This window comes from Sciurus carolinensis, unplaced genomic scaffold (assembly GCF_902686445.1).
Source record: "Sciurus carolinensis unplaced genomic scaffold, mSciCar1.2, whole genome shotgun sequence".
NCBI classification, from domain to species: Eukaryota; Metazoa; Chordata; class Mammalia; order Rodentia; family Sciuridae; genus Sciurus; species Sciurus carolinensis.
In genome coordinates, this window is record NW_025920130.1 from 1286490 (window position 1) to 1307868 (window position 21379).

The window sequence follows — 21379 nt, forward strand, 5'->3', positions numbered from 1 at the left end:
TTCCTCAATAGGACTCCCATAGCACAAGAAATAAAAACAAGAATCAACAACTGGGATAGATTCAAACTACAAAGCTTTCTCTCAGCAAAGGAAACTATCAGCGATGCGAAGAAAGAGCCTACAGAGTGGGAGAAAATCTTTACCAATCATACTTCAGATAAAGCACTAATCTCCAGAAACTATAAAGAACTCAAAAAACTCTACACCAAGAATGCAAATAATCCAATCGACAAATGGGCTAAGGAAATGAATAGACACTTCACAGAAGAAGATCTACAAGCAATCAACAAACATATGGAAAAATGTTCAACGTCTCTAGTAATAAGAGAAATGCAAATCAAAACCACCGTAAGATTCCATCTCACCCCAATCAGAATGGCGATTATCAAGAATACAAGCAACAACAGGTGTTGGCGAGGATGTGGGGAGAAAGGTACACTCATACATTGCTGGTGGGGCTGCAAATTAGTGCAGCCACTCTGGAAAGCAGTGTGGAGACTCCTTAGAAAACTTGGAATGGAACCACCATTTGACCCAGCTATCCCATTCCTTGGCCTATACCCAAAGGACTTAAAATTAGCATACTACAGAGATACCGCCACATCAGTGTTCATAGCTGCTCAGTTCACAATAGCCAGATTGTGGAACCAACCTAGATGTCCTTCAATTGATGAATCGATAAAGAAACTGTGGTATATATATACAATGGAATATTACTCAGCCATAAAGAATGATAAAATTATGGCATTTGCAGGCAAATGGATGAAATTGGAGAATATCATGCTAAGTGAGATAAGCCAATCTCAAAAAACCAAAGGACGAATGATATCACTGATAAGTGGATGATGACACATAATGGGGGGTGTGAGGGGTTAGTGTTTAGGGTTAGAGTTAGGGTTAGGGAGGGGGGCAAGAATGGAGGAAGGAAGGACTGTATAGAGGGAAAAGAGGGGTGGGAGGGGTGGGGGGGAAGGAAAAAATAACAGAATGAATCAAACAACATTACTCTATGTAAATTTATGATTACACAAATGGTATGCCTTTACACCATGTACAAACAGAGAAACAACATGTATCCCATTTGTTTACAATAAAAAAAGAAAATTATAAGTTGATAGCCCTCATGAGCATAGATGTAAAAATTCTAAACAAATTATTAATAAATCAAATCCAGCAATATTTAAAGAGAATATGACCAAGTGGGATTTGTTTTAGAAATATGATTTAATCAATACAGTTCACCACATAATGAGAACAGAAGATGGAAATAATATAGCATCTTAATGATGCAGAAAAAGCATTTGATAACAATCAGTGTTTATAAAATTTACAAAATAAGTAATAGGACTGGTTAGAGAAGTGGTAGAGAAGTTGTCTAGGATGATTGAAGTGAAGCCCTAATGCCCTGGGTTCTATGCCTAGCACTGCAAAAAAAAAAAAAAAAAAAAAAAAAAAATCAAAAGCGTTAAGAGAGAGCCTACAGAATAGGAGAAACCTTTATCACCTGCACCTCAGATAGACCATTAATTTCAAGATATATAAAGAACACAAAAATCTTAACATCAAAAGAAAACTAAATAACCCAATCAATAAATGAACAAAGGAACTGGACAGACACTTCACAGAAGAAGAAACACAAATGGTCAACAAATAAATGAAGAAATTTTCAACATCTCTAGCAATTAGAGAAATGCAAATTAAATCTACCCTGAGATTCCATCTCAGTTCAGTCAGAATGGCAATTATCAAGAATACAAATAAAAATACATGTTGGTGAGGATGTGGGGGAAAGGTATACTTATACACTGCTGGTGGGTCTGTAAATTTGTGCAACCACTCTCAAAAGCAGCATGGAGATTTCACAAAAACCCTGAGTGGAAAAACCATTTGACCCTGTTATCCCACTCCTCAGTATATATCCAAAGGATTTAAAATCAGCATACTACAGTGACACAGCTACATCGATGTCACAATAGCTAACCTATGGAACCAACTTAAGTGTCCTTCAACACATGAATGAATGAAAAAATGTAATAATATCTAGAAAGAAGAATGACTTCATGACATTTGCCAACAAATGGATGAATCTGGAGACTATCATCCTAAGTGAAATAAGCCCCCAAAACCAAAGGTTACATGTTTTCTCTGATAGGTGGAAACTAACCCACAACACAGGGAGGTGAAGGGAAGAATAGAAATGCAGTAGATTAGACAATGAGAAATGGAGGGAAGAGAGGGAAGATAAGCAAAGGAAAGGCAGTGGAATTAATCTGACAAGAGTTTTTCCCATGTACATATATGAAAACAGCATGGTGAATCCCACCACCATGTACATCCATAAGAATGTAGAATAGATATAGTTCATGCTTGTATAATTATATCAAAATGGATTCTGCTGTCATATATAACTAAAAAGAACTAATGAAAAAGAAAAATAAATAACTGAGAAGTAGAAGGTAATTTCTTTAATTTGTAAAAATTTCAGATCAGGAGAACATATAGTTAACAGGATATGATACTTAATTATTTTCCCCTGAGGTAAAGAACAACACAAGGATGTACACGTTTACCAATGATAACCAGCATGACAATAGAGATGTTAACCAATGCAATAACATAAGGAAACTTGGGTAAAATAAAATTATCTCTAGAGTTTGGCAAATAGGACATGCAAAAGGATTTATAATAATACATTTAGAATTAAATAAATTTAGTGAGATTACTAACTATAAGTCAATATACAAAAGTCAATTATATTTCTAAATAGTAGCATAAACTAAAAGAATGTTAAATTAAAAATAAAATGATGTCATTTACAATGATATTAATACACCTGAAATGCCTGGGAAAATTTCTGGTAAAAAATATGCAATGTATCTATATAGAAAACATAAATACATTAGAGAGAAATTATATGAGATACAAATAGATAAAAGAACTAATCACATTCACTTATTGGAAGATGCAAAACTCTTAAAGCATCAACTCTTTATAATGTGATTGTATTAATTTAATCAAAATCCTTTCAGATTTTTGTTAAAATGGATAAGTGATTTTGAAAACCTGTGGAAATTCAACGTACTGGATTAGTTAAGTCAATACTGATTAAAAGAACATAGTTGGAGGCTTGACTTCTCAGAAATCAGGATTTATATAAAGCTCTAGTGATAAACAGTGTGGTGAGCATGATAGGGAAAAATAAACTCATAAAATTCAATAGAGTCAAGAAGAACATTACAATGGTACAAAAATAAAGAAAAATTGAGAATTTGTCACAAATAGATATGCATTAAAATGATTTCTAAAGTGTTTTTAGGCATTAAGAAAATCATACCAGATGGATATCTTAAAACACAGGTGGATAAATACAAAATAATCTTGAATGTACAAAATGATACTTGAAATTACTTGTGTAATTTTTAAAAATATATAAAACAACAGATAATCAAAAATGCAAAAAAATAGAAGGGAATAAATGGATTTAGTGTTCTGAGGTTCTAGTATCATTAGGGCTGTGATTAAAGGAAACATTCAGTTTAGGCTGTAATAAGTCAAGAATGGATGTCTCGGTTTCTGGAATAACCATTTAAAAAAAAATAAGGATACACAAAGTTTGAAAGTAAAAGAATGGGGAAAAAATATATCTTGCAAACACTAACCACAAGGAAGTCCAAAAGAGAATTATAGTCTTTTTAATAAATGGTGCTATATCAGATGGATATTAATATGGAGAAAATATATATTGAACTCTACCTCAAATATCAAAAAAGAAAAACAGAAAGATAAATAAGCCTGATGAGTTTAAAATCTAAATGTGAATATAACAGTTCAGTGTCTAGAAGAAAATACAGCAGAATATTTTAATATCCTTGTGGAAAGGTAAAATTTTTCTGACCAAGACAAAGCAATTTACCATGCAAAACAATTAGCTGGGTTACATTTAAATTTAGTACTTCCATCTTATCAAAGACACCATTAAGAAAATGGAAAGGAAAACTACCCTCCAAGAAAAGATATTTTCATTCTAATGAATTTCCTACAAATCAATAAGAAAAGGACAATGGAAGAATAGAAACCTGTGTAAAGGACTTGAAGACTTACTTCACTGAAGATTAAAAAAACAGTGCAAATGTCCTTTGAGATTGGAATTAAAAAATAAATGGTACTATAGTATATTCATACAGAGAATACCAAACAAATATATGTTTAGGAAATGACATGTATAAAAAACTTCAAAGGTAACATTGAAGGAAATAATTTACAAAGAGAATAACAAGCAAAATATGTGTTCAGGAAATGACATGTAAAACACACAAACATAATGTTGAATGAAATAAGCAAGATATAAAAGCCATCATGTGGGCTTCCTCTAACACAAATTTTTTCTTAAATGGCTAATTTAATTAATTAATTTAATTTAATTAGCAGAGTTGTTACTTTGGGGTAGGTAGTTACTAGTTATTCATATATGTTTAGTTGGAAAAAATATATTACTTATGTGGGGGGAATTTTTTTTTTTTGGTACCAGGGATTGAACTCAGGGGCATTCAACCACTAAGCCATATCCCCAGTCCTATTTTTATTTTACTTTTAGAGACAGGGTCTCACTGAGTTGCTTAGGACCTCACTTTTGCTGGGGCTGGCTTTGAACTTGATATCCTCCTACCTCAGCCTCCAAAGTCACTGAGATTAAAGCATGCACCACCGTGCATGACATGTGTGAGAATTTTTAAAGTATGTATTTTACACTTGGATAAAATTTGTGTTCGGAATTATAAGAGGAAATAAAGAAGAATAAAAGGAAGAGCAAATGATACAATTACAATTGTACTTACAAGAGCACAAGAGTAGTCAAACTCATAGAGATAGAAAGCAAAGGTTGGTTACCAGTTGGTTACAGGCAGTTGTCTCAAAAATGTTCTTTGTGTAATATAACGAAACTGAGTTTCTTTATTCTTCTTTTTATTTGTATTCTAGAATCCAATCTAGGATCCCATTTGACATTTACTTGTCCCTTAACCTCCTTTAATCTGGAATAATTACTGAATCGTTCTTGGTATTTGATGACCTTAAGATTTTGAAAGTGTACATTAGATATCTTGTAGAATTTACCTTGTGATTAGGTTAATCTTAGGCACCATGCACTATAACACTAGAGATATGATACTATGATCTTTTGGGTGTAACAAAGGCCTATGATGTGATTTATTCCATTACTGGTGTTACTAATTTTATCTCTTGGCTAAAATGGTGTCATCCAAGTTTCTCCATGTTAAAGTTAATTATTAAGGATTTGTATATAAATATATGTAAGTGCTTTCCTATTAAGTTTACAGATTACTGATCAATTAATAAGTCATTTGTGAGGTAATAACTTGAGACTATATACAAACTTTGTTACTTCAAATATTTACCCATTGGTGTTAACATCTCCTGATAATTCTTGCCTAAATCAGTTATCAAAAATACTGATTTTCTAATTCCATCATTCAAAATCTCTGCAAATAAGTAGAAAATGTAAGAATGGAATTATAAAACCAAAAAAATATAACATCCAATATAAAAATTCATCAGAAATGCTAAAGAGGAGAATTAATATAGAAGAAAGAATAGGTGTACTTGAAGATAAAAATAACCCAATCTGAACAAGAGAGAGAAAATAGACTGAAAAGAAATGAGACCCAAGACCCTACAGGAAAGTAATAAAAATCTGTAATGTTTGTATCATCAGCCTCTCAGAAAGGGGAGAGGAGGATGAGTGAATAAAACAGTTCACAAAAAATAATTATAAAAACATTGCAACTTGTCAAAATACATAAACCTGAAGAGTTAAGAAGTAGAATAAATCCCAAACAAAACAATCACATCAAGACATATTAGGAATTAATTTCGACTAAAGACAAATTTTTGGAAGAAGGTGGAGAGAAATGATACATTACCTATAAGGAATAATAGCAGACATCTCGATTGAAACCACGGAATCCAGAAGCAAGTGATAAAACATTTTTGAAGTGTCGCAAGAAAAGACCATTAATCCAGAATTCTGTGCCCATCAGAAATATCCCTGTAATATATAGATGAGATCAGGATGTTCTCGGGTAAAAGAAAACTAAGAGATTTTATTACCAGCAGACATACTCTAAAAAAATTTGTGAAAGGAAGTTCTTCAGACATAATGTAAATGACACCAGAAGGAAATTTAGCACATCATGAATGAAAAAATGACAATGAAAAAAAGTTAAAATATGGACATCAGTTCAAATGATATAACCTTCTTTCTGAGACTCAGATTTAAAAACTTTAGTGCTTCTGCTTTCAGCCTCTGGGAACCTGGAGGACTCCACATTGTGAAGAAGTCTAGAATAGCTTACTCTGCATGAGAGGCCTCCTAGTGGAAGAGACATTCCAAGATGACAGCCAGTAGCAACTTCCAGACATGTAAGTAAAGTCATTTTGGGATTTCTAGTTCCAGTCAGGCCAGAAGATCTTTATCTGTAGCTACATCAGCAATCCCAGATAAGACCAGCAAAAAAACCAACCAGAATAACAATCAGCATGATTAATTATAAATAATAAATATTTCTTAAGCCTGTATTAAAAATTTCTTAAGAAAATAGAGATGAGTCAGACATGGTGGCACATGCCTACAATCCCAGCAGCTCTGGAGGACTGAGGCAGGAGTATTGCAAATTCAAAGCCAGCCTCAGGAACTCAGCAAGGTCCTAAGCCACTTAGGGAGATCCTGCTTCAAAATAAAAAATAAAAAAGGACCGGTGAGTTTGCTCAGTGGTAAGCACCCCTGGGTGAAATCTCTTTGTAAAGAAAAAAAAAAAAAAAAAAAAAGAGAAAAGAAAAACAAAATAGAAATGAGAAACATTTCAAAACACACATAAAACCCATATCTGTGAAAGGTCTTGTATTCAAAATATATAAATAATGCTTATAATTTAATTAGAAGATAATCAAATTTAAAAAATGGGAAACACATTTGTATCAATCCTTCATCAAAGAAGATATATGGAAGGCCAGTATGTGTAAAGATGGTCAAAATTACTAGTCATTATGGAACTGGATTACTTTTTGGTGATTAAATTAAACCAATTAATGATATCTGTAACAACAGAGAGAAATCTCAAAAACATGCAGAAGAAGATAGATACAAAGTGTACATATTCCATGATTACATTTATGTAAAATTTAAAATAGATAAAAACTAAATAAAACTGATTTTCTCTGGGAGGTGAAAGACAGTAATTGGGAAAAGAGAGAAGGGAACATTTTGGAATTACACATTTGTGTGTTTATTAAGGTTGTTTACCTGGGAATATATTTTTATTAAACTAATAAAACTTTAAAACTTATGAACTATATTTCTTTTTAAATGTAAATCACATATCTAAAATGGATAAATAGAGAAATATTAAATACAACCTAATGATATCATAAAAATTATGAGCAGATAAATTTTTCTCAAAACTAGAGTAAAACAGATATTATTACCTCATGTACATATCATGACTGCATGACCTATGTGATCCTACAATGTGTATAATCAGAAAAATGAGAGATTACACTCCATTTGTGTTTGACCTATCAAAATGTATGAATGCATTCTACTGTCATGTACAACTAATTAGAACAAATACAATAAAAAAATTTTTTGAAGGTACTGAAAAATTGAAATACAAATTATTTTCTTCAGAAATTGAATCTTGCCATTATGGTGTAGATATAAGGTATCCCCCAAAAGTTCATGTGTGAAACAATGCAAGAAAGTTCAGAGGTGAAATGTTTGGGTTATGAGTCCCTAAGTCTAATCAGTGTATTAATCCATGGATAGGGATTAACTGGCGGTTAACTGCAGGTAGGTAGGGTGTGAGTAAAGGAGATAGGTCACTAGGGCATGTCTTTGTGGTTTATATCCTGTCTCTAGTGAACAGAACACTCACTCTGCTTCCTGATGGCCATCCCCTGAGCTGTTTTCCTCCACCATATTCTTCCACCATGAGGTTGTGCCTCATCTTGGGCCCAGACCAATGCAGTTGGCTGTCTATGGACTGAGACCTCTGATACCGAGGACCAAATAAATTTTTCCTCCTCTAAAATTGTCCTTGTCAGGTCTTTTTGTCACAGCAGTGAAAAGACTAACTAAAATGCTTACAAAACAAAGTATTATAATCACTGTTATTGTCACTGTATTCATGTGAAAAATTTTTCTACACATTGCAAAACTCTTCCCAATTCTACTCTGAGAGGAACAGTACAGAGACAGTTAAAAGCTAACTATAAATACTTTCCTCCAACCTTTTAATGTTCAAATAATCTCATCTATTGTATAATAATTTGAGACAACTTTTAGAAAAAATATTTGACTTTTTTCAGAAACTAGTCTTTATTTTTTGTTTTTTGTAGATATACATGAGAGTAGAGTATATTTTGACATATTTATACATACATGGAGTATAACATATTCTAATTAGGATGCCATTCTTGTGGTGAAACATGATGTGGCATTTCACTGGTGGTACATTCATATATAAACATACAAAAGTTAATGTCTGATTCAATCTACTATCTTTCCTATTCCCATCACCCCGCCCTTCCTTTCATCCCTCTTTGTTTAATGTACTGCACTTCTATTCTCCCCCACCACCCTTATTTTGTCTTAGCATCCACATATCAGAGAGAATATTTAGGTGTAGTTATTAGGGATTGGGTTATTTCACTTAGAAGATAATTTCTAGGTTCCAGGGACACTGGCCCAGGGACCCAGACCCAGTCCAGCACTGCTGGGTGAGACTTCTGCTCCAGGGAGACAGGCCCAGAGACCTAGGCCCATTAAAGTACTGCAGCACTACTGGGTGAGACTTCCACTACAGGGAGGCAAGCCCAGAGACCCAGAGACTTCCACACCAAGAAGACTGGCCCAGAGAACCAGGCCCAGCCCAGTCTGGCACCAGCCCTTTGGTCTAGTACATGTGCTGTGGTTAACCATCTGTCAACATGTGGAGGTGCCTCTGCCCACTAGCAGGGATTATATCCCACCTGGAAGCTACCATTTCTAGAGGGGCAGTACCCTTCTTGGATCATTGCATTATCAAGTTCCTCCCAGACATCAGGCTATTGAAAACTAGGAGTTTTATTGTAGATTTTTCTTATTAGTAGTAATATTATGATATTGCTATTATACCTACTATTACTGCTACTTTTCTATTCTTTTATTAATATTTTTCTCATCCTCTGTATTTTCCTCTTATCTATCTGTCTCCTTGGACACTCTTTCCCTTTTCACTTGTTAACAACCAATTTCTTTTAATTCCGCTTTTACTACTCCTATGACATAGTACCTCTATAGAAACACTTCTTATCTCATTATTGTTATATCCTACACCCCTCTGCATCCTCTTTGTCCACCATTAGAAATTGTGATCCTTATTACAAAACTATTGGCTAAGCTGTAGATAATAATTGAACTATAATCTCTGTTTATTAAGATAATATGGTTAATATCTTAAAAGGGACATTTGAGTTAAGGATGCATATTGTTTGTATGGTGTACTGCTAATATTGATCTCTCACTTCAAGGTGAGGTATTGGAATCCTGCAGGGACACTATAAGTCTATAGGGGGGAAACTGCAATACCTCAGATTTGCACTCCTGGAGGGAAAGATACATGAACAACATGAGAAAACAAGGGAAGAAAGTGTCCCAAACAAACTTAGATGCTACATCAATAAAATCCAATGACAGCATGGCAGAAGAAATGTCTAAAAGGGAGTTGAGAATGTACATAATTAAAATGATCAGAGAAACAAACAATGAGATAAGAGAGCAAATGCAGGGATTGAATGATCACATCAATCAACAGTTAAAAGAGCAAATGCAGGTAGCAAAAGATCATTTCAATAAGGAGACAGGGATTCTGAAAAAGAAAATAGAAATTCTTGAAATGAAGGAAACAATAAACCAAATTAAAATCTCAATAGAAAGCATAACCAATAGGCTAGAAAACTCAATAGAAAGCATAACCAAAAGGCTAGATCACCTGGAAGACAGAATCTCAGATATCGAAGACAAAATATTTTATCTTACAAAGTTGACCAGAGAAGATGGTAAGAAATCATGAATATAACCTCTAAGAATTATGGGATATCATGAAAAGACCAAATTTAAGAATTATTGGGATTGAGGAAAACACCCAGACACAAACCAAAGGAAAGAATAATATATTCAATAAAATAATATCAGAAAATTTCCCAAATCTGAAGAATGAAATGGAAAATCAAACACAAGAGGTTTACAGGACACCAATTGTACAAAATTACAACAGATCCACACCAAGTCACATTATAATGAAAATGCCAAACATATGAAATAAAGGCTGTAAGAGAAAAAAAATCAGATTACATTCAGGGGGAAACCACTACAGATATCAGCAGATTGCTCAAACTAGACCCTAAAAGTTAGAAAGGCCTGGAACAACATTTTCAAGCTATGAAAGAAAATGGATGCTATCCAAGAATCTTATACCCAGCAAAACTTACCTTCAGAATTGATGAAATAAAATCCTTCCATGAAAAACAAAAGTTAAATGAATTTACAAATAGATAGCCAGCACTACAGAATATCCTCAGCAAAATATACCATGAGGAAGAAACAAAAAACAATGATATAAGTCAGCATGGGGGAACTACCCTAAAGGAATAGGCAAACAAAGGAGAAAACAAGTCAAGTTAAAAACCAAAAAGAAACCAAAATGACCAGGTATACAAATCATATCTCAATAATAATCCTGAATGTTAATGACCTGAACTCATCAATCAAAAGACATAGATTCACAGGATAGATTAAAAAGAAAGACCCAACAATATGCTGCCTTCAAGAGACTAATCTCAGAAAAACTTACCCACAGATTAAGGTGAAAGGATGGGAAAAAAACATACCACAGACATGGACTTAGTAAAAAAGTGGAGGTATCCATCCTCATATCAGATAAAGCATACTTCAAACCAAAATTAGTTGGAAGGTATAAAGAAGGACATTTCATACTGCTTAAGGGAAGCATAAGTAAGCAAGACATAACAATCATAAATAATTATTCCCCAAATGGCTCATTTATGTATGTCAAACAACCCCTTTTCAACTCCAGGAACTAAATAGACCACAACACAATAATACTACGTGACTTTAACACACCTTTCTCATCACTGGACAGATCTTCCAAATGAAAATTGAACAAAGAAACTATAGATCTCAATAACACAATCAATAATTTAGACTTAACAGACTTTTGTAGAATATTCCATCCATCAATGAGCGAATAGACTTTTTTCTCAGCAGCACATGGATCCTTCTCCAAAATAGACCATATGTTATGCCACAAAGCTACTCTTTGCAAATCCAAAAAGACAGAGATACTACCTTGTATTCTATCACATCATAGTGGAATGAAATTAGAAATCAATGACAAAATAAAAAACAGAAACTCCAACACATGGAGATTAAATAATACGCTATTGAATGATGCATGGATAACAGAAGATATCAGGGGGTAAATAAAAAATTCTTAGAGGTAAATGAGAACAAAGATACAACATATCAAAATCTCTGGGACACTATTAAAACAGTACTAAGAGGAAAATTCATTGCATAGAGCAAATTCAATAAAAGAAGGAAAAGTCAACAAATAAATGACCTAACATTACAAATCAAAGCCCTAGAAAAAGAAGAACAGATCAACACCAAAAGTAGTAAAAGACAGAAAATAGTTAAAATCAGAGCTGAAATCAATGAAACTGAAACAAGAGAAACAATTGAAAAAGTTGACAAAACAAAAAGTTGGTTCTTTGAAAATAATAAACCAAATTGATAAATGCTTAGCCACACTAATGAAGAGAAGGAGATAGAAAACTCAAATTACTAAAATTCAGAATGAAAAAGGGAATATCATGACAAACACTATTGAAATACAAAACATAATTAGAAACTATTTTGAAAATCTATACTCCAATAAAACAGAAATTCTCCAAGACATCAACAGATTTCTAGAGACATATGATCCACCCAAACTGAATCAGGAGGACATACACAATATAAATGGATCAATTTCAAGCAATGAAACAGAAGTAACCAAAAGCCTATCAACAAAGAAAAATCTGAGAACAGATGGATTCTCAGTCAAATTCTACAAGACCTTCAAAGAAGAGCTCCATCCAATGCTCATCAAAGTATTCCATGAAATAGAAGAGGAGCGGACCCTTCCAAACACATTTTATGAAGCTAATATCACACTGATACCAAAACCAGACAAAGACACACTGAGGAAAGAAAATTTCAGAGCAATAACCCTAATGAACATAGATGCAAAAATTCTTAACAAAATTTTAACAAATCACATACAAAAACATATTTAAAAGATAGTGCACCACAATTAAGTGGGTTTCATCCCTGGGATGCAAAGTTGGTTCAACATCCAGAAAACAATAAATGTTATTCACCACATCAACAGACTAGAAGTTAAGAATCACTTGATTATTTCAATAGATGCAGAAAAAGCATTTAATAAAATACAGCACCCCTTCGTGCTCAAAGCACTAGAAAAAATAGGGATAGTAGGAACATTCCTCAACATTGTAAAGGGCTATCTATGCTAAGCCCATGGTCAACATCATTCTAAATGGAGAAAAACTGAAAGCATTCCCCCTAAAAACTGAAACAAGGCAGGGATGCCCTCTTTTTTCACTTCTGTACAACACTGTCCTTGACACTCTAGTCAGAGCAATTGGACAGACCAAATAAATTAAAGGAATACGAATAGGAAAAGAAGAACTCAAACTATCCCTATTTGCCGATGACGTGATTCTATAGTTAGAGGAGCTGGGAAATTCCACCAGAAAGCTTCTTGAACTCATAAATGAATTCAGTAAAGTAACATGAATAAAACCAATGCTCATATCTAACGCATTTTTATTCATAAGTGATGAATTCTCTGAAATAGAAATAAGGAAAACTACTCCATTCACAACAGTCTCAAAAAAAGAGTTGGCAAACAATCTAACAAAAGAGGTGAAAGACCTCTACAATGAGAACTACACAACACTAAAGAAAGAAATTAAAGAAAACCTTAGAAGATGGAAAGATCTCCCATGTTCTTGGATAGGCAGAATTAATATTGTCAAAATGGCCATATTACTAAAAGTGTTATACAAATTCCATACAATTTTAATTAAAATCCCAATGACATACCTCATAGAAATAGAGCAAGCAATCATAAAACTCATTTGGAAGAATAAGAGACCCAGAATAGCTAACACAATCCTCAGCAGGAAGAGTGAGGCAGAGGATATCACAATACCAGACCCTCAACTGCACTACAGAACAATAGTAACAAAAATGGCATGGTATTGGCAACAAAATACACAGGTAGATCAATGGTACATAATAGAGGACACAGAGATAAGCCCACATAAATAAAGTTTTCTCATACTAGACCAAGGTGCCAAAAACATACAATGGAGAAAAGATAGCCTCTTTAACAAATGGTGTTGGGAAAACTGGAAATTCATATGCATCAGAATGAAACTAATCGCATATCTCTCACCCTGTACAAAACTCAATTCAAAGTGGATCAAGGAACTCAGAATTAGACCAGAGACACCCTGCACCTTATAGAAGAAAAAGGAGGTCTAAATCTTCATTATGTATGCTTAGGACCAAACTTTCTTACCATGACTCCCAAAGCAAAAGAAATAAAATCAGGAATCAAGAATTGAGATAGATTCAAACTAAAAAGCTTTTTCTCAGTAAAGGAAACTATCAACAATGTGAAGAGAGAGCCTACAGAGTGGGAGAAAATCTTTGCTACACACACTTCAGATAGAGCACTAATCTCCAGAGTCTATAAAGAACTCAAAAAACTTTACACTAAGAATACAAATAACCCAATCAATAAATGGGCTAAGGAAATGAAAAGATACTTCACAGAAGAAGATCTACAAGGAATCAATAGATATATGAAAAAATGTTCAACATATCTCTAGTAATAAGAGAAATGCAAATCAAAACTACCCTAAGATTTCATCTCACCCTAATTAGAATGGTGATTATCAAGAATACAAGCAGGGGCTGGAGAGATAGCTGAGTCGATAGAGTGCTTGCTTTGCAAGCACAAGGCCCTGGGTTCGATCCCCAGCACCGCAAAAAAAAAAACAAAACAAAAAAAACAAAAAAACAAAACATACAAGCAACAATAGATGATGGCGAGGATGTGGGGAAAAGGTACACTCATCCATTGCTAGTGGGGTTGCAAATTAGCGCAGCCACTCTTGGAAAGCAGTGTGGAGATTCCTCAGAAAGCTTGGAATGGAACCACCATTTAACCCAGCTATCCCACTCCTTGGCCTATACCCAAAGGACTTAAAATCAGCATATTACAGAGATACAGCCACATCAATGCTCATTGCTGCTCAATTCACCATAGCCAGATTGTGGAACCAACCTAGATGCCCTTCAATTGATGAATGGATAAAGAAACTGTGGTATGTATACACAATGGAATATTACTCAGACATAAGGAAGAATAAAATTAATGTATTTACAGTAAATGGATGGATGCAGTTGGAGAATATCATGTTAAGTGAGATAAGCCAATCCCCAAAACACCAAAGATGCAATGATCTCTCTGATAAGTGGATGATGATACATAACAGTGGTGGGAGGAAGGCAAGAATGGAGGAAGGATGGATTGTATAGAGGAAAAAGAGGGGTGGGGAGTAGGTGGGGGGAAGGAAAAATAACAGAATGAGACAAACAACTTCACCCTATATACATGTATGATTACACAAATGCTGTGACTCTACTTTGTGTACAACCAGAGAAACAACAGTTGTACCTCATTTGTGTACAATAAATCAAAATAAAATTTTAAAAAACAGTTAACCTTAGAAGATGGAAAGATCTCCAATGTTCTTGGATAGGCAGAATTACTATTGTCAAAATGGCCATACTATCAAAAGTGCTATACAGATTCAATGCAATTACAATTAAAATCCCAATGATGTACCTTACAGAAATAGAACAAGCAATCATGAAATTCATCTGGAAGAATAAGAAACCCAGAATAGATAAAGCAATCCTTAGCAGGAAAAGCGAAGCACGGGGTATCGCAATACCAGATCTGCAACTATAGTACAAAGCAATAGTAACAAAAACAGCATGGTATTGGTACCAAAAAAGACAGGTAGATCAATGGTACAGAATAGAGGACATGGACACAAACCCAAATAAATACAATTTTCTCATACTAGACAAAGGGGCCAAAAATATGCAATGGAGAAAAGATAGCCTCTTCAACAAATGGTGCTGGGAAAACTGGAAAACCATATGCAACAGAATGAAATTAAACCCCTATCTCTCACCCTGCACAAAACTCAACTCAAAATGGATCAAGGACCTTGGAATCAGACCAGAGACTTTCATCTTATAGAAGAAAAAGTAGGTCCAAATCTTCAACATGTCGGCCCAGGATCAGACTTCCTTAACAGGACTCCCATAGCACAAGAAATAAAAGCAAGAATCAACAATTGGGATAGATTCAAAGTAAAAAGTTTTCTCTCAGCAAAGGACACTATCAGTAATGTGAAGAGAGAGCCTACAGAGTGAGAGAAAATCTTTGCCACTGATACTTCAGATAGAACACTAATTTCCAGAATCTATAAATAACTGAAAAAACACTACACCAAGAATACAAATAATTCAATCAACAAATGCGCTAAGAAAATGAACAGACTTCAATCACAGAAGAAGATCTACAAGCAATCAACAGATATATGAAAAAATGTTCAACATCTCTAGTAATAAGGGAAATGCAAATCAAAACTACCCTAAGATTTCATCTCACCCCAATTAGAATGGCGATTATCAAGAACACAAACAACAATAGGTGTTGGTGAGGATGTGGGGGAAAAGGTACATACACTCATACATTGCTGGTGGGGTTGCAAATTAGTGCTGCCACTCTGGAAAGCAGTATGGAGATTCCTCAGAAAGCTTGGAATGGAACCACCATTTGGCCCAGCTATCCCACTCCTTGGCCTATACCCAAAGGACTTAAAATCAGCATACTACAGAGATACAGCCACAGCAGTGTTCATAGCTGCTCAATTCACAGTAGCCAGATTGTGGAACCAACCTAGATGTCCTTCGATTGATGAATGGATAAAGAAACTGTGGTATATATATATACAATAGAATATTACTCAGCCATAAAGAATGATAAAATTATGGCATTTGTAGGCAAATGAATGAAACTGGAGAATATCATGCTAAGTGATATAAGCCAATCCCAAAAAACCAAAGGACGAATGATCTCACTGATAAGCGGATGATGACACATGGCGGGGGTGGGAGGGAGGCAAGAATGGAGGAAGGAAGGACTGTATAGAGGGAAAAGAGGAGTGGGAGGGGTGGGGGGAAGGGAAAAAATAGCAGAATGAATCAAACAACATTACCCTATGTAAATTTATGATTACACAAATGGTATGCCTTACTCCATGTACAAACAGAGAAACAACATGTATCCCATTTGTTTACAATAAAAGTAAATAAATAATAAATTAATTAATTAAATAAAATAAAATAAAAAAGTTTCCAAATCCATCCATTTACTGGCAAAAGCCATAAAGTCATTCTTCTTTATGGCTGAGTAATATTCCACTGTGTATATATACCACATTTTCCTCATCCATTCATCTGTTGAAGGACACAGGTTGGCTCCATAGTTTAGCTACTGTGAATTGAGCTGCTATAAACATTGATGTGGCTGCATCCTGAAGTATGCTGATTTTTTAAGACCTTTGAGTACATACCAAGGAGTAGGATTACTGGGTCATATGGTGGTTCCATTCCAAGTTTTATGAGGAATCTCCATACTGCTTTCCAGAGTGGTTGCACCAATCTGTAGTCCCACCAGCAATATATGAGTGAAACTTTTTTCCTACATCCTTGCTCACATTTGTTACATTTACTCTTGATAATTGCCATTCTGACTGGAGTGAGGTGAAATCTCAGTGTATTTTTAATTTCTACTTCTCCAGTTGCTAGAGAAATTGAACATTGTTTCATATACTTGTTGACCATTCATATTTCTTCTTCTGTGAAGTGTCTCTTAAGTTCTTTTGCCCATTTATTGATTGTTTTATCTTTTCGGTATTAAGTTTTTTGAGTTCTTTATATATTCTTAAGGAGTAACGCTCTATCTGAAGTACAGGTGACAAAGATTTTCTCCCATAATGTAGGTTCTCTCTTCATATTCTTGATTGTTTTCTTTGCTATGAACAAGCTTTTTAGTTTGATACCATACCATTTATTGATTCTTGATTTTATTTCTTGCACTTTAGGAGTCTTTCTTATTTAGGAAGTTGGTTTCTAATCCAACATGATAGAAAGTTGGGCTTACATTCTCTTCTAGTAGGCTCAGGGTTTCTGGACTAATGCCTAGGTCCTTGATCCACTTTGAGTTGAGTTTTGTGCAGAATTAAAGGGGTTCAATTTCATTCTACTACTTGTAGATTTCCAGTTTTCCCGTTGCCATTTGTTGAAGAGGCTATCTTTCCTCCAATGTATGTTTATGTTGCCCTTGTCTAGTATAAGATAACTCTATCTGTGTGGGGTTGTCTCTGTGTCTTCTATTCATTCTGCTTCATTGATCTTCATGTCATTTTTGTTGCCAATACCATGCTTCTTTTTTACTATAGCTCTGTAGTACAGTTTAAGGTCTGGTATTGTGATGCCTCATGCTTCACTTTTCTCACTGAGGATTTCTTTGGCTATTCTAGGCCTCTAATTTTTCCAAATGAATTTCAAGACTGATTTTTCTATTTCTATGAAGAATGTCATTGGAATTTTAATATGTGTTACCTTAAATCTGTATAGTGCTTTTAGTAGTATGACGATTTTGAAAATATTAATTCTACCTATCCAAGAACATGCAAGATTTTTCCATCTCCTAAGGTCTTCTTCAATTTCTTTCTTTAATGTTCTGTAATTTTCCTTGTAGAGGCCTTTCACCTTTTTGTTAGATTTATTTCTAAGCTCTTTTTTTCTTATTTTTGAGGCTATTGTGAATGAGATAGTTTTCCTAATTTCTCTTTCGGCTGATTCATCAATGGTGAATAGGAACACAATTGATTTTTGGGTGTTAATTTTATATCTTGCTACTTTGCTAAATTTTTTATGAGTTCTTAAAGCTTTATGGTGGAGTTTTTTGGGTCTTCTAAATATAGACTCATACCACTGGAAACAAGGATAGTGTAAGTTCTTTTCCTACTCACATCCCTTTAATTTCCTTATATTAAAAAAGTGAATTGTAGCCTATTTGCTTTTTGGAACTAAATATGCCTCAATTCATTATTTTCATGATGTTTACATGGAAATTCCATTCAGGAACACCATGATTAAAAAAAGATGCCAGGGGCATCTTTCACTTGTTTAATATTTCTCTTAAAGAAGAATTTTTCATAGTAGAATTTACATGTAGTCAATTTACATTCCTTATTTCTCTTGAAGACTGTGGTACTTTGGAAGAATGCTTTAATCATTAATCCATTTATGTTGCTATTATAACAAATATTTTAGGCCGGGGGATCCATAAAGAATTAATGAATGAATTAATAGGTTTATTTAGCACTCAAATCTGATGGTTCATGAACATTCATGATGGTTCATGAATTTATGCTTGACTCTGGAGAGAGCTTCATAGAAGATGGGATCGCAATGGTGGGAACAAATACCAAAGAGATCACCTGGCTAGACAGGAAGACAGAGACTGGGGAGAGGCCAATCTTGCTCTTTTTATAACTCCCCTTGTGGAAACTAAGTGGGGTCCCATGAGAACTATCTTAATTCATTTGAGGGGAGCATCCCAAATGACCTAATCACCTTCCACTAGGCCCTGTCTTAAGTTGGTTCCATGAGTTGACAATATTGCCATACTTGGAATGCAGCTTCCAACACACAAACTTTGTGAGATGCACTCCAACCATATCCAAACCACAGCACTTTGTAAATAAGAACAAAGAGTTTATACAAATTTTACAACAGTTTTTACACAAATTATAGTGTAGCCTATAATTCTGTTTCCATTACAAAGCATAATGATTCACAATATTTATAATGTATTACAATAACAAAATCCATTTTTGATGGAATCCTAATTTATATGAAAATGAGAACTGTTAAAGAACCAGTCAAGGAGTCTCTTGAGTTATTGTAGTAATACACAGAGAACAGGATGATACCTTATTTGTAAATTCTGATCTTTAAAAATGTTTTTTCCAAGTATTCTTAGCCCTACTGAAGAAGACAAATTGGGAGGAAGAATAAGTGAAGTCTTTTTGCAAAAATGCCACTGGGGATAATTATATCAAAGTGTTATCAGCAGCAGACTGAGGAGATGAAAGTCAATAGAAGTAGTAGGCAGAAAAAGAATGGAGGGTTTGGTCTTATCAGCCTATGACACCCAGAATGTATGTTCTGCCTACTTTACCCACTCTACCCAACAATTTGGCTTGAGACAGGTTGCTTTCCAAATTTTCAAAAAAAAAAAATTGTTAAATATGTCCAAAAATTTGACAAGCAATCTACACCTAGAACACAGTTTTCCTGCTCAATATGCCACTATCTGGCAATGATCAACTTCCTATTTGCAATGATTCTCAAGCTTTATCTTGGTCTTGCATCAGTATCACTGGGAGAGTATGTTAAATCATAGATGGATAAGTTGCACTATAAGAGTTTCTTATTCTGGAGGTGGAGCATAAGAATATTCATTTATAACAAATTCCCAAGTGACAAATTGCTACTGGTCTAGGGACCACATTTTGAAAACAATGCCATATTAAATATTCCTTTGATCTCCATCTCAGTTCTCATAAGTATGAATCAGTCTATCAAAATTAACAGTGAGGGAAATGAAACTGAGGAAACACTAAGCTGTCTTACATCTAGAATAATGCAGGGGATAAGTACATCCATACAGCAAGCAACAGGCTTAAACGAGGTGCTTATTAGAATCAGGTTGCTTATAAGAAGTGGGGATGAAAAAAAGGAAGACAGGAGAGAGAGGTGAGAAGGAGTTAGTTAATTTATTTTTGTCAACTTTGTGCCAATTGGCTCTGAAAGCCATGAGCAAAAGTGGCTTCCGAGTCACAAATGGTAATTGAGGTAGAACACTTTCAGGGCTCTGAAAGAATTCCCTAGTGCTGCCTAAGTCTCCTGCCATCCCTGAACACTGTAAGGAGCACAGTTGGGCTTGAGATAGAAGGTAACAAGTTCATTTCCTAGCCTACTCATCACTCCAAAGGGAATAAATTTGTAGATAATTACTTCTTTGTGGAGTAGTTTCTCCATTGTTTAGTTCAACTTGAAAAATGTCTTCTGTGAAACTCATATACCTTTGGGGAATTATAAAGTTTGTCTTCATTAGCTTGCTGATATGCTAAGCAATTATTGCATAGCAATAATTGAAAGTGGTTATCAGGTGTTTCCTAAACTATCTCAGGGAATCTGCCCTTTGAACTCAGTAGCATTATGCAAGGCAGTCACAACATAATAATAATTAGTAGTAACTATATATAGTATATGTAGTAATAACTATACATATATATTACATAGTGTATACACAATTATACTGCTATTTATTACTAACACTATACACAGGTGTTAAAAAATGGAGGTATGAGATTGGGTAAAATAAATGTGTTAGTTAAAATAAAGAAATAAATAAAAACAGGAATTAGTCTCAAGTAAAATGGAAAAAAACAAATCCTACCCTATCTGTCATTGCATACAGCTCTGCAACAGAATATTTGAAACACCATGAAAAATAAATAGTAGCAGGTTGATGGGAAAGAAAACCAGAATCTAAAGTACTACCAAATCAGTGGTTCGTTAATCATGGTTTTTATCCTTTGGCCCAAGAATGAGGTGCAGTCACAACATGAACTGCAGAGAAGAGTAACTGAGGTCCCATTTCTCTGGCTATGATACCTAAACGGGGAATGAAACATGCTGAGGAGATTTTGATGAGACTGGAACGCAGGAAAGAAATTTCATTACATTATTAAATAAAATGAAGGGTCACTACACAACTGTACAGGATTAGAACTTATACTGATTGGCATAAAAAAGACTTGGAAAATCGAAGTAACAAAAATTTCTGGCCAAATGATCTGCCACTGGGTAACACATACATGGGGCAGCTCTGAGTAGCTAAGCAAAGATTTGATAACTGAACTGATGTTGAAAACTCTTTTTAGAGATGATGAACAGATCGCCTGAAATTAATCAAGTAAATTTCTTGCTAAGAAAAATATATCAACA

General features: G+C 34.3%; 1 pseudogene; it reads right to left on the reverse strand.

Moving 5' to 3' along the window:
• Positions 1–21379, reverse strand: part of LOC124974063 (intraflagellar transport protein 88 homolog) — a 100540-nt pseudogene that overhangs the window by 6476 nt on the left and 72685 nt on the right.